The sequence below is a fragment of the Polypterus senegalus genome, chromosome 2 (assembly GCF_016835505.1).
Source record: "Polypterus senegalus isolate Bchr_013 chromosome 2, ASM1683550v1, whole genome shotgun sequence".
Taxonomy (NCBI): Eukaryota; Metazoa; Chordata; class Cladistia; order Polypteriformes; family Polypteridae; genus Polypterus; species Polypterus senegalus.
In genome coordinates, this window is record NC_053155.1 from 69,244,463 (window position 1) to 69,259,485 (window position 15,023).

The 15,023-nt window shown below is 35.2% G+C and overlaps 2 protein-coding genes across 12 annotated transcripts in view; one reads left to right on the forward strand and one right to left on the reverse strand.

The window, feature by feature from the left end:
- The window catches only part of slc9a2 (solute carrier family 9 member 2), a 97,394-nt gene extending 90,019 nt beyond the window's left edge, over nucleotides 1-7,375 (reverse strand). The window contains exons 1-2 of the mRNA XM_039743899.1: nucleotides 7,282-7,375; nucleotides 7,072-7,192 (exon numbers count right to left, since the gene is read on the reverse strand). The gene's annotated coding sequence lies outside the window, so the exon portion shown is untranslated. The remainder of the gene's footprint in view (nucleotides 1-7,071; nucleotides 7,193-7,281) is intronic.
- Nucleotides 1-15,023, forward strand: part of inpp4aa (inositol polyphosphate-4-phosphatase type I Aa) — a 166,173-nt gene that overhangs the window by 16,326 nt on the left and 134,824 nt on the right. The gene's annotated exons all lie outside the window — the stretch shown is intronic.

Genomic DNA, 15,023 nt, shown 5'->3' on the forward strand with positions numbered 1-15,023 from the left:
CCACAGTGCCAAAATGGCAACAGGAGAGGCCATTGTTGCTTTATCTTATGTGCTAGCATTTTGCACAGCTTGGTAGAGAGTGGACTGCATATATTATGTCCGTATACTGTAACTTGGCTGCATGTTCAGACCTTATAGGTTGCACATCACTGCGCTGTAAAGTCGTCTTCTGTTGAGTCTTGGGTACATTGCTTAGATGGTAAGGTGGCTGACCAATAATATAAGATCGGTAGAGAGCCTGACTTAGATTTTAGCAAATCCTTAGTTAAAGGGCTCAATGCCCTGGTTTTCTTTTTAGAGAAGGAGAGATACGTTCAACAAAAAGGCATGAATTCCTAAATACAGATACAAAAGTACTGTACAATAGAAAATTGAACTCAAAGTACAAGACAAAATGCAAAATTTCACAAAACAGCAAGTAATAAGCAAACATTAGCAGAAGTTAGAGGCTGAACTCCTGACTGCCTTATGATGTTAGCACCTAGAACTGTGAGATCAGGTTGCATGCATGGGGACAGCCCTAGACAATACCCAACAGCATCATCTTCTCTACAAATGTAACACAAGCATGACACTCTACACTGAGCACTTGTCTCCTTCCCACAAGACAAAGATAAATCCTCACCACACAGATGGAAGGGTGGAATTCTTTTTAGAAGAAAGAGGCATGCTTTTACATGTATGGTTGCTGTTAAAACTTAATTAATATGACATAGTGGTACAGCAGCATTATGATTATTGAAGTGAAGTACAATATGCAGCAAAATTGTGTTTGGGAGTGTCCAAAAAGTCTTTAATCTTCTTGGACAGCCATTCTCCAGACAGGAAAACAGCATCAAAAATATGCTGTATCCATAGTGAAGAGAAAACTATTCTGAACATCTTTCAGGTAATATAAGAAAAGGCAGTTGTACAGTAGTTTAGTGATAATAAGACATCACAAATCATAATATCAGGAGTGTCGAGTGAAAGTTAAAAGCAGTTATTGCGTGCAAGGTCACTACAACTATTGTAGATGTTAACCATACATAATGTATGTACAGCATTTTTTTGTTATGATTACAGATGCCAGAGTGAAAAAGCAGCAGCTTATTCAGTGCTTTAATATTTGACATTAAGCACAACTGTTGTGCAGTAATGTTTTCCACCTCAAAACACATAAAGAATTACCGAAAAATAAATATTGAAAACATGGAATATGTCTAACTGGCTCAATTTATAAATGTTCATATTATTCATTGTCATTTGGCGACAGGCCTGCCACAAACCTTTTTTGTCAGACACATGCTGCAGGAAGACCTTTGTTTTCCCTAGATGAGTATCCCTGCTGCAAGCACTGAGTGTGCCTTCTTCAAAGAGCATATTGACAATACATAATTCACACAGAAACTACTAATGCAGTATGATTAATACTTGTGGTTGCTAATCCCTAACATACTATCAATGGTTAACATATTAATCTGTGATTATAGGTCAATAAATAGACTGACTATAGTAGTTCCCTTGTAAAAAGTGAATTGTGTTAAGCTATGCCAATGGTGAAGCCATTAATGTGATTTTTTTATTTGTGTTATATACCGTAATTATTTCCCATTTTCCAATACAAAATTTGTACCATGCTGTTACTTAAATAAAAAGATTGCTGAAAATATCATTAACACTACAACATATAATAAAAGGCAACTCCTACAAGTATTGCTTTAGGAAGTTAGATTGTAAACTGAACTCCAAACAAGAACAGAGCATCAATAGACTTTTCTAAAAAGCGCAGAAACATTTAAAGATTACTGTATTAGAATTATTTTCTTTTTTATAATTTTTTGCTGTCATTTATATTAGAAGTTAGAAATTGCCAAGTTAAATAATTCAGTAAAGTTTGAGTAGTAAGGTAAGGTTGCTGAACATGTAAATACTAGTAAAGCAACAGTGAAACATAAGAAAATAATAAAATAAAATATTATAGGGATGTCTTTTCAGGCAAAGTAGTGTCTTAAGAAAATTTTAGAGGAGGATTTTTAAAAATGGTTGCAATTATAACACAAAATACTACACTTTAGGTTCACTGATTATTAGGGCGTATGTGTATGATTTTTGCATACTTTATTATTTTGACCATTCTGCATATGTGTGTACAATATTAAAATGTTGTTTTAGTTGTTGTTAACCCTGTTGTCTTAAGGCATCGGAGAACTAGGTTCAGTTCCTGACCCAATTACTATCTTTATGGACTTTGTACTTTCTCCCTATTTGCTTATATTTTTTTTTTCTGGTACTGTACTATAATTTTCCTAAGCCTTTTATAGAGATACTGCTAAATTCTAGATTATTATTATGTACTGTTTGAGTTCTTTTTTTTTCCAGTTTGCACTGATGCTGTCACCATGGCCTGACCCTGTAACTGACACATGTTCCCAACATCTCTAAACACATTACTTGGTTTTAAAGTTGTCTGTGACATCTGCTAGGGAAACAAGACTGAACATAAAACATAATCAGCACAATATACTGTAGAAGAAAGAGAGTGAGTGGGCTTTTGAAAATGATGATAAGTGTACTTATATTAACTTTTAATCTGGAATTCGTTTTGCATGCTGTAATTGAAACCCAAGGATAAGACATTGAAACTGAAAGACATTGCACTAACTGGGCTTCTTCTGCTGAGTTTTTGATTTGCAGTCCCACTTTCACCTCACATGAAAGTCGATGTTAATCTAAGGTTGTTTAATTTGAAGGAGCTCCTCATGAGCACAGTAGCTTTTTCTGGTCACACAGTTGATGCAGCTTCAGAACTAGAGCATGACAAGATGACAAAGGTAAATTATCAGCATATTCAGTTTGGTAGATTATATATAATATATAAATAAATACTGACTACAGTGGAATCAGTTTATGTTGTGACCATGGATGACTAAACTGTGAATCATTAAAATGCCAAGTCAGTTCAGCTCAATTAAAGTCACTGTTTTCTTCAATAATCCTAATTCATTCTTTTACATGAAGCAGATCTCAAAAGTCACAGTGACAGACTAAAAATATTTGTAGTTAAATATGTAGAAAATAAAAAAAAAATCAAACATAATTGTTGCATTGAAAAGTGAGTTTAAATAATCAAAAATTGTTTTGATCAATAAAAGGAAATAACAATAATTATAATGCTAGAAAACATTTGTTTTTATTATTGATCAGTTTAATAATCTGTTCTCCAACATAAGACCTGCTTCAGGAGAAGTCAAAGCTTTTAGGGTTTTAATTACTACTTTCTGACTAACAAATTTAAATGCTTTAATTACTCCTTTAAAAATTTTGTTTTCACTTCAGATGTGCTTCCTTTACATTCAGTTTGTAACTGAATAAATAATTTGTGCTGTAAGGTTTTGAAAGTTTTTTCTAACAATGGACACTGTAATATAAAAAACAGAGGTCTTGTAATACAATTTGCATGAATTTATTACTTTACTGTTGTTGTTTACTTAGAGCATATAGTTTTACTCACTACTGTCTACTTAATTGATTTGGGTGGTCTGTGCTAGTAAATAATTAATTCCTATACTGGATATTTTATAAAATAGCATATATATTATTATTATAAATTATTTAACATTTTAACATCAGTGTAAACATTTATCAATTCATTAATGCAAAAAGGTCTGAAATGCCACCAAAAGACCTTCTTGCTTGTTTTTAATCCTGATGGTGTATATGTTTTTCACCGCAATACTTCATTAAGTCACAAAGATATTTTTGTTGGATTCTGTAATATTTGCATGTCTGTTAAAAAGTCCATGGGCACTTAATATGTTTTTTCTGTAGAGCTGCTTCTCATTCCAAAGCGAAGTCAAGGAAGAAATTTTTTTTTCAGCAGTATACATGTATTTTGTGAAGGAGTTAGGGATAATAGATAGAGCTGATGTGAGGACTAGCCTGCAGAAAAAGTGATATTCTCTATGGCAGATTTTGGTTTGAGCCCATGTCTTAAGTCATGCAATCATCTTCCTTTATCTCGGACCATTATCAAATGTGTGCAGCATTCACCATTATATCCTTTGCAAGTTTCTTTCATACATAGGCCCAGGAATTTCCTCTTCATCATATTAGGAATTTATTTTTCGACTGTTTAGTGGGTAGTGGTCACCTAAATCCTGCTCTTGTTCCTATTTGTTCTCGGTTTGTAATTTTTGCAGGTTTTCTGATATGTAGGCTTATTCTTGTTTCTCTTATTTGTGGGGATTTTGTTTACTTCATGTTACATTCTCTCTTCACACTATTTCTCCCTTAGTTTAGTGTTTGATGTTCCTTTGCTTCTCATTATAAAATATTTTGATTATTATATGCAGTTTCCAGTTTAGTCAGTTACTTTGTGCAAATTTTTATGTCAATCTAATTGAGTTTGAGGTGGTGGTTGTGATTGTCCTCGCTGTTTCGATTTTGTAGAGTCTGAATTGGGTGTTTTCAGGAGGCAGTTTTGTTATCAACCTAAAGTCCACACTGTAGCTTTTTCATAGCTTTACAAGACTAGGGGCTGAAGACCTGTGGCAAAATGGTTAATTATGAATCAGACAGCACAATGATTTGACTGTTACAGTCAATAGTATTTAGCAAAAAAAGATGGGTAGATAGGTAGACATGCAAATAACACACACTCACAATCACACAATTTGTGAAGTTCAGGAAGGAGTAGGCTGCATCTTAGCTGAAACTATTAAAGAAAAATTAAACCATGTAACAGTATTAGAAATTAAAAGAACACAACAGTTTTAAATTACTGTATTAAGATGATGCACTGACCATAACACGTGTAGAATAGTTTTATGATAGTCAGACACTAGTCACAATGAGGTAATTGTTGTTTGTTACTGTAATGGTAGTTATGCTACACAATTTTAACAGCAGTCCTTTCAAGTGCTGAGACTTATTACTTATAGTGTACATAAAGAATTTAAAATCACATATGTGCAGTTTGGCAAAATATCGTACTGTTTACTCTCATTTTCTCCTGTATTCCAAAGTTTCCATGTTTCCCTGACATTTTCTCCCGTATACACAAAAGGTTTCATTAACAGTGTACATCAAACTAAGAGTGTCTCCTTCTAAACATTGAATTGACCAACCTGGCTGAGTTTCTATTATGTGGCAAAGTAAGACTTGTGAATTTCCACATTTAAAAGGAGCTAAAATTCTTTTGGTAGTATTTCTAGACAGTGTTGTTTTTGGTTGTTTGGAACCCTAAAATTATTGCAATTGCTATAGCCTGTGATTTTAACTAGGTTAAAGCTGGAAATGATGCTACAAAATCAATCGTGCTAGTCTACAAGTAAAAAAAGAACTATTCAAAATTTATCATACGTTTTGATTAAAACATCTGACTACACTGTATTCTCACAGTACATGCCTGCTTACTTGAGTAGAGCTATTGTTGTGGTCAGTTGTCTTCAAAGGTTGAGGTGCTTACTTGTCACTCAAAACCTGTCTCCTAAAAAAAGAAAAGCTTAAAAAGCCAGGGACCATGTAAGTATATCACTGTTTACTGTTGGTACTACTTTGGTAGTCTACTGCTATCAATTTTGTTTGCCCCATAATGAACAAGTATAGGTGCATGCAGGGTTGGAGTCTATTCTAATAGCTTTGGGTGCATGGTAGGAACTGGATTGAGTGCTCAAGGCATTTAAATTGGGGTAATTTAGAGTGAACAGTCAACCTAATGCATGCATCTTTCAGGAAGACTGACCGGCAACATGATGTCCTACAAGCCTACATTTCTTGTTATGAAACTGAAGTGCCTGTTTTGTTTATTTTTCAGCCATACTGCATTTTTTTTGTGGTGTTCTTTTGCGAGCTCTAACTAATTTTGTGATTACCAGAAAATGGTAGCACCTTAAAGTAATGATAGATGAAGATGGGATGATAATGTGCTCTCACTATCATATATTTATTGTGATGCTGAGTTGATACTTAATGACCCTGCTTATTTTAAAGTAGGGTATTCTGTGTGGTGATGGTAAAGTCAGGTCAGACAAAAAACAAAACAAAATTTAGCATTATTTACTACATTTCTCAACATCTAAATAATTTTTGGCAGATACCTTTAATTATTGTCAAATAGTCCATTGTTGAATATTATTTAAGCCTTTAATTCTTAACCAAAACATTTGCATTAATTCCTTTTTTTATTTTGTACATTCAGTTCTACATGCTAAATCTATCCAAAAGATAGCTTATAAATGAAATTTCTATCTATCTATCTATCTATCTATCTATCTATCTATCTATCTATCTATCTATCTATCTATCTATCTATCTATCTATCTATCTATCTATCTATCTAATATAAGTAAAATAAAGCAATGTTTACTGATTCATTCATCAGCAAACACATTATTTCCCATTTTGTTAAAAAGTTTTAAATATGACAGGATGGTACATCTAGGGCTGTAGATATCTGCTAAGAAAGGATATTTTGATACGTCAAACTGAGTAAAAACTAAATACCCCAAAATCTTAAAAATGCTTCGACTGATTTAACTGAAACTTGCTGATGTTATAGAAAAAAACAAATTAGCTGACTCATGTTTTTTTAATTTGTCATTGTTGTCATGTTGTTGCGAGTGGGCTATTCTTAGGAACCACGTCCTTTTTCAATCTCAGTGAGAGAAATTGGGCTTGTGGTTCTTACAAATGAATCCTGCCAGCACAACAGCACCACTGACCAGGCTGAGGTTGTAATCACACAGAGAAATGGGGCTGCTACTTTATAAAAATGAATGCCACTACTAGAAGTGAAGCTCAAAAAAGACGTGTTTAGCAAGTTACATCATTGGGTACCCACATTACACCCTATTCTGTCTGCTTCAATTTACTTCTTCTGATACAATATAAAATACATCCAAATTGAAAGGAGGAAGTAGTGTTGTCCACCATAGATTGTGTAGTGTGCTTACATACATACATATGTACACTATATATATATATATATATATATATATATATATATATATATATATATATATATATATATAGAGAGAGATATATATATATAGAGAGATATATAGATATAAAAAAAAAATTAGTTCTTACCTCATTGCAGCTCAGCCCCTGCTCACTTTGTTGTTTAGGTCGGTAAGAAAGCTTGTTTGTCTGAATTGAATAAGAGGTATTTCTGTCTCTGATTTCAGATTTGCCCATCTTATTGTGATCTCTAAAATCATTTAAGAAATATATATAAAAAGCTGTTTCTTCTAAGCATGACTAACCCCACAAACTCCTGATGTTCTGGTGCAAAATTACCTTTGAGTTAGTTGTATGGAAATTTAGTCTTTTGTATTTTGACTTATTAAAGAGATGTGTTTTGCAGCAGCCTGAAGAGCTATATCTGTTGTGTTGTGAGGAGCCCCTCCTTTCAGCCGAGAGATTGTGCTGTGACTCACTGCACTTAGTCACGCTCTGGCAGCAAATACACATTTTAAGATACACCAGGATGGTATTGGCTGGAGCAATAGCAGGCTTGTATTGATTAGCTGCAGCAGCTGCTGCCGCTGTTGCAGACAGGGATGCACCTTTTTCTCAGCTGTGTCTTTTTAAAGGACGCCTTTAAAAATACAATGAAATACAGCTTGAGGTAAGATTCCTTTTTTTTAGTAGTGACTTGCTTTGTTAATGTTCGCAGCTTATCAGCACAAGGTCTGGATGTCTGGATGGCCTGCTAAAAATAGAAATAGCTTTGCCTTTTTGTGATCCACTGAGAATTTTTCTGTGAAAGAGTAAAACCAATGTGGTGAAAGCAAATAAGCAAAGTGGGGGGTATATAGTATGTAATGGTCTACCAAGATGGGACCTGTGAGGCCCACTTTTTACCTGCTCAAGACCAAAAAAAAGGAGCAGCAGCCATCAATGGTTTTGCCCTTGGCAAAGCTTGCAGATCATACGTATCAAGATGCACTGCAGTAATCTGTTTTTTCAGGCACTGTAAAGCTTTTTCAAAACAGGCTCATATGTGTAGAATACATGCTTGGTTGACTTGGGACATTTTTGCAATTATTTGGGATATACTCTAAGTTATCAATAAAATTATAATCACTTGTTTGCTGAGTATTTGATTTTTTCCTCATAATCTCATATATATAATTTAGTTGGTTTGTTTCCTCCCTTGTAGTATAGTTTGATGCATTTGAAACTGACTTGGTTTTCCTGTTTTAATTTTCACTTACAATGTACAGTAGACCGTAAGATATTGCAGTACCTAACTTTAACAATGGTGTCTTTGAGTTGCTCTTATCCAAAGATTTTGAATATCCAGCTAATTAAACATTATGCTTGTTTTCTTATTAATCACCTCTTATCATTTAAACTCGATAGGTATTCTTTGCAGTATAAATAACAGAGTTGAAGAACTACACTGAGATATACTAAAAATTTGTAAATACTATGTATGTGTACTAGAGACAGCTAATAAGTAAACATGTAGCCATTAATGTTCTTACTTGATTATCCAGTATTGGAGAGGGATAGTGCTAGCCCAGTACCACTGGGCACAAAGCAGGAACCGACCATTGAAGATGATTTGTGTCATTGCCATTTGGTATGTACATTTATATACATTCCCACACATAACTTATACTGGTCCATTTTAAACCTACCAGTTAACCGGGTCAGGCACATATTTTGGATGTGGAAGGAAAACCGCATTCATATGTGAACATGCCTATGAGAATTTGTGAAAATCAGCATTATGGAAATCTTCAGATTCTATTTTAAATGTTTTAAGGACTAATTAGCATCACACTGCCACTGTTTTTTTTAAATTGTCTAAGTCTACAGTGGGGTAATTGTTGACTAACATTGATCATTATTAAAATGAAAATAAGCTACACAAAAACACAGGAAAATAAAGATTTTAAGTTACAGGTTGTGTGCTGTGTGATGTAATGAGTTCAGTACTATATTTGACAATTAAATTTCTTAACATTCTCCACAGGAATTAAATTAAGTGATAATCATTCTTATAAAATTAATACATGTTTAATTCTGTGAGCAATCTTTTTCTATGAAAATGGGTGAACAAAAAGGCTGTGCATGTCAAAAGGCACACTTTTTGGAGTCTCTGTTTAGACATAGAAGTGGATGCTTTCGATTTAAGCGTGTGATGTGATTAATGCATGTATAGCTAATAGAAATTTACAAACAGAGTAGTAGGCACCTGTTTGTATGTAAAGAGAGTGTATGATGTCTTTATATTTAACTAACTGGAGCATACAGTATTATGAACAGTTACTTTTTAGTACTTCAGTGCTTAAACTTTTTGTGTATAAAAATTACATTTTAATTTGCCATGAGTTGGCTCCTCTTTACAATATATTTGAGGAATCAACTTTCAGAACATAACTGAATGAATTTACTAATCTTTGTTATCAGGGAGGCTGCTTGAATCTGTTAACTGTGCTGCTATTTTCATATACGCATACTGTCTTTTCTAATTCTTGCGCACATAACCTGAAAAATTTGTGCTTATTTTTATTTATTTTTTTTTACTACTCCCAAGTGAATTTGACTCTTCTGTTTTGGCAGCTGTGTTCATTCAGCTGTAGCCTAGGTCTGGTGTGACACTTGAAAATCTTTACGGAATTATCAGTAAACTTGAGATTATTAAACCTCAAGATGCCTTTGTTGTGGCTGTGGCCTGCAACAACTGTAATGTATATAATTGTAAACTTTGTTCTTCCAAATGATTCAGTTTTTTGACCAGAGGGAGTTTGGATCACTCTTCTTTTTCTTTTTGAGGCACTAACTTTATTTCAGTAGGCTTTATAATACCTGTGTTCTTGTACTTCCAGTTTTAAAAACTGAAGTATTCTCCATGTGTACAATAAAAACTATTGTACTGTTACTGTTTTGAAAGAATTAAATGGAAAACATCCAAAGATCTGATGTATACACCTTAATGACTATATATAGAGTCAGGTCACATTCTACTTTAAACTGCATTTATCAGGAAAATCTGAATATAGTTATGTACAATTCCGATTGTCATATTTCCTGACCATTTTGTTCAGGAACATTATTCGCTTTGCACTGTCACTGTTTTTTGTACTTGTGTGTGTTGTTGAAAAGCTATCTTATTACCAATCCTCCCAAACCCCTACCCCCATCCCCCTAAACAAAGTAACATATTTGAGTGATGTCATCACTTGGCCTCCCTAAAAACATTTCTTTTTGACAATTGAATGGAAATGTTAGTTGAAGTCATTGTTTGATTATACCATCATTTCTTTCATCACAGTTGTTCACATTTAAGAACAGTTCTGCGTATCAAGGAAAGTTATGAAAATCCGTCTACAAACAGAGACTAGATTTCCTGTGTGGCAGACAAGAGGTGGCAACATAGCCTCATCAGTGCAGCTCATAAACGCAGAATCTAGTCACGCCAAACTGTACAGGAAAAGTTAGTATAAGCTTGCAATATCTAATTGTTTGTCATCACAGAGATCCGGGCCATTCAGAGATTACAAGGAGAAAGAAGGTGCTGGATCTGATAAGTGTTTCAATAACAAAACCAGCACTAAAGTTATGGACTTTAGGAGATCCCTAGAAAACCTCAACAGCAGAAATTGTCAAGTGTGTCAGTTGATATTCAGTAAACTGATTTGGATTCCTAACCTTCGGATCATTTTGAAAAAAAAAGAACATTTTTCAGGCACCTATGGAAGTGTGGAATAAAATGCCTGCTATAACTGCTGCACCAATAAAATGCTCATCTTAGTCCCACTGTCATTACAAAATCATCAGAAACATAATAACAGTGCATGGAAAGGTCATTGAGAGACTTGGGAAAAGCCTGCACAAAAATCATAGAAAATTGCTTGCTATTTGTTAAAAAGATCTTTTAATCAATTACACTCAGTAAAGCGTCCATGCAGCACTCAGCCATTCCAGATACTCCTTAGCTGCCCACCCTGCAAACGTCCAAGAAAGATAATCAAAAAAGTAAGTGAGTGTACTCAGTTTATCAAATCATAACTTCCAGCTTTCTTCTATTCCTACAACAGCTTAAAGAAAATCAAAACAAACATCAATATAGTGTTATTTTAGAGAGTAACAAAAAGGTGAGTTTGTGTGAACCTTTTTTGATGCAGCATTGAAGACATGGCTGGCATATCTTTTTAACCCAAATGATTAATCAAGCTCCTAAAATATTTGATAGTAGCCAAGTTGTGGAGAAATAGCATTCAAAGGAGAATACCCTGAGTAACCAGATTAGCCAAATATTTGTTTTTTTTTATTTTTTTTATTTGCTTTTATATGCAATACTAGGAGACTTTGCCCCCTGCCAGTGGCCGCCTCTCCATTAGCCCCTCATAGATGGAGATACAATGGGAAACAAATACATTTTTTGAGCTCCTCTTTGCTTGAGCAGCTGCTGGCTTACTGCTGCTGCCCTCACACGTGATCTGGCATTTGCTCACCTACCCTTGACCCCCTGCCAGCGATATGTGCCATTATTAAGAGAGGGGCTGAGCACACCCCAAGGACATGCGGCCGTTGCTCTGAAACCCCTCTAAACAGTGATACAATGAGAAACAAGTATCAGGGTTTTTTTTTCACCTACTCTTTGTTCGAGACACTGTTGGCTTGCTGCTGCTGCATGCTGCGTGATCTGTTTTTCATGCGGGGCTTTGAAAGCCTGAACAGCACCTGAATATTTCGCTGTTCCGTTATCTCCCTGAGTAATATTTTCAGATGGTTTGCAATAATGCGATCTTTACTCTCATTTTTGGAGACTTTCAAATTTTCCTACTTCCATTATCTCTAACCTGCTCTGCATGTGTATCACAGGACTTACGTCTGAAGGTTGTAAGTATGACGGGACTTGTCTGTATCGCGGAAAGTGGCTCTGTCTGTCTGTCTCTCTTCAAAAGATCACATCTTTTCCCCAGGAAAAAGTCTTGTATTGTTTTTTTTTTTTTGTAATAGAGAGATATGGTTTTACAAATAGGAACAGAACATTTATTCCCTCTAGCCATATTTTTAGTTGATGGCATTCAAAGGAGAATACCCTAAGTAACCAGTTTAGCCAGACTTTTATGATTTTTTTTTTATTTGCTTCTATACGCAGTATATGGTTTTACAAATAGGAAGAGAACATGTATTCCCTTTAGCCATATTTTTAGCTGATAACTGCTGTTTTACCAATCTGTCTGTCAGCTTGTCTTCACCTGACTGCTGCAGGGAGTTGAAACTAATTCTAACAGTATCAGGAACAAAGCAAGAATGAGTCCAGTAGGGCATGCTTATTCACAGTAGCCCAAGTTGAAATTATCAGTTCATCTATCAAGTACATTTTCGAGATCTAGGTGGATATTAAAGTACCTGGAGAAACGACACATATACAGGAATAGAGGATGCATGCTCAGAAGAAACTCAATGCAGACGATGACCAGGGTAGGGACTGATAAGAGGCCATAAATCTGTATGCCTCCCTTATTTCTTCTAGCAGATAGTTAAAATAAACATCAGACACTGCATTTGTTTAAAAAAAAATTTTTTTCATTCAAAGTGTATTCAAATTCATAACTGTAATGCAAAATTTGGATTACCGGTATTTCTGTATTTGGAGCACTGGCCATTGAGGTGGAAATTATTTATTCCATGTAGTTAATCAGTGGATAAAACTATATTTTGGTACAACTCAAAAGCATCTATATCCAGAGTAAATGTTATGGTCCTGAGCTGTATTTATGCATATTGCAATATTTTAGTTAAACTTCAGTTTAGCAAGATTTCTTCAACATGATCCAACACTGCTCACTGTTCACACTCCTTATTAGTGGTAGGTCAATTCATAAAGTCTGTAAAGACCAGGATTACAAGATTTCATAAACCTACTATTCGACAAGATGTGAGATGTATGAATTTAACATCTTAATCTGATGAATGTCTATGTGTCCTTCTGTTAAACTGGTTATTTGTTCACTAATGTGGAATTGTAGTTGTTGCCATCTTTATCTTGCAAATCAGATATTTTTCCTATGGTATTTAGTTTTTGATATGTAATTTAATGGATTGGGGTAGAGGAGTAATTGAAATAGCCAAAGAGCATATAAGGATAATAATGGGCATTGTATAAGTGATATACTAGTGTTCTGCGTTTTGCAAACTCAGAAAATATATTATTTATAGGAATATTCTCTTACAATATGCATTCACACGGGCAGTACCTATGAAGCTGTAGATCACTTGAAATAATCAATATTGTCATCCACTCATTTGCTAAATCCACCAATTCTTGGTCAAACAATGTTGGTGTTTTTCAGTATTTATTCTTACAAGACATGTGTGGTGATTTGATGCGTCATACTTTTATATCAATACTAATAAAAGGCAAAGCCCTCACTCACTGACTCACTCACTCTTCACTAATTCTCCAACTTCCTGTGTAGGTAGAAGACTGAAATTTGGCAGGCTCATTCCTTACAGCTTACTTACAAAAGTTGGGCAGGTTTCATTTTCGAAATTCTACGCGTAATGTTTATAACTGGAACCTATTTTTCTCCATATACTGTAATGGATGTTAGCTCGATGGCCGTGGGGGGCGGAGCTGCGTGTGACATCATCACACCCTCCACGTAATCACGTGAACTGACTGTGACCGCAGTACGTAGAAAAGATGGAAGAGCACTGAAGAAAATGCCGAATACTTTATTTGCGAGATACAAGTTTAATGAGAAGACACGAGGTATAAACGAGACTTTGGATCACTTTGTAACGGAGTTAAAATTGCTGTAGCAAGAAACTTTTAAGTGCCGGGTCTTAGCTAACATTAAATAACGCCGTGGACATTGCGAGATCGCACAAGATAGCACAGGCACAGCTCAGAAGCTTCGATGCATGTACTCTGAGTGGCTCACGTGAACTGACTATGAACGCAGTACGCAGAGAAAGCAAGACCTCTAAAGAGCGCGGAGAGTTTTGCTCATGTGAACGTGTCTGCAAAAAGTGTTGTTTCCTGCACTGCAAAAATACTACAATAGTGGGGCAGCCGGCGCACACGCTCGCGTGCGTAGCTGTGTCGGCCTTTGAGACGCTGACTGCGCTTCTGCCTTAAGTGAAAGTAAACACTTTTAATTTTTTTCCCCCCTTCCCATGAGCTATAGCCCAGACAACTGTAAATACGGGATCCCATTTCTAGACCGCGGCAAACTAATATTAAGGCGCTTCGCACTTTCTAATACACGTATACGATTATGAGGTGTTCAGGTCAGATTATGAAGACACGCACAGGAGTGGAGGACCGACAGTGCCATACCGGACAGTTAATGGCAGGGCCGTCTCTCCAGTCTACACGAGACCCACCGCGACGCTCATATCGTCAGCGAAGACCTCTCTCTCTCTACACTATATAAAAGAAAAAGGCAAGTTTCCTTTCTTTACACCTTTTTTCCTTTTATCCCAAACCAAAGCCTTTCTCTCTTAACACTGCAGAGGACACAAAAATGATTTTCTTTTAATTGATGGTAATGCCGGTAAGCCACATTACCAGAGCCAGAAATTTGGACGTTCACATAGCAAATGTAATTTCTATACCACAGCCGTCGTGTAGCACCTTTCAAAAGGGATCTACTACCGAGAGATCATCCATATACATTTTAGCTGCTGTTAGTACTACTTACCTGTTGTGTTACACCGTCTTTAAAATGTAGTTTACCCGAAATCACTCCAGTACTGCTCAGTGTAGCTTTACTTCTTAAAACGTTAATGTTTTACTGTTTAATAACTTATAGACTACATTTTATTTTTTTTCCCTTGCGCTCAGTGACCAAAGCTATACACACACATATAGACAAATACATATATATACACATATATATATGTGTGTATGTATGTGTGTGTGTATATATAATGTAGATAGGTATGTATATATATATATACAGTGGTGTGAAAAACTATTTCCCCCCTTCCTGATTTCTTATTCTTTTGCATGTTTGTCACACAAAATGTTTCTGATCATCAAACACATTTAACCATTAGTCAAATAT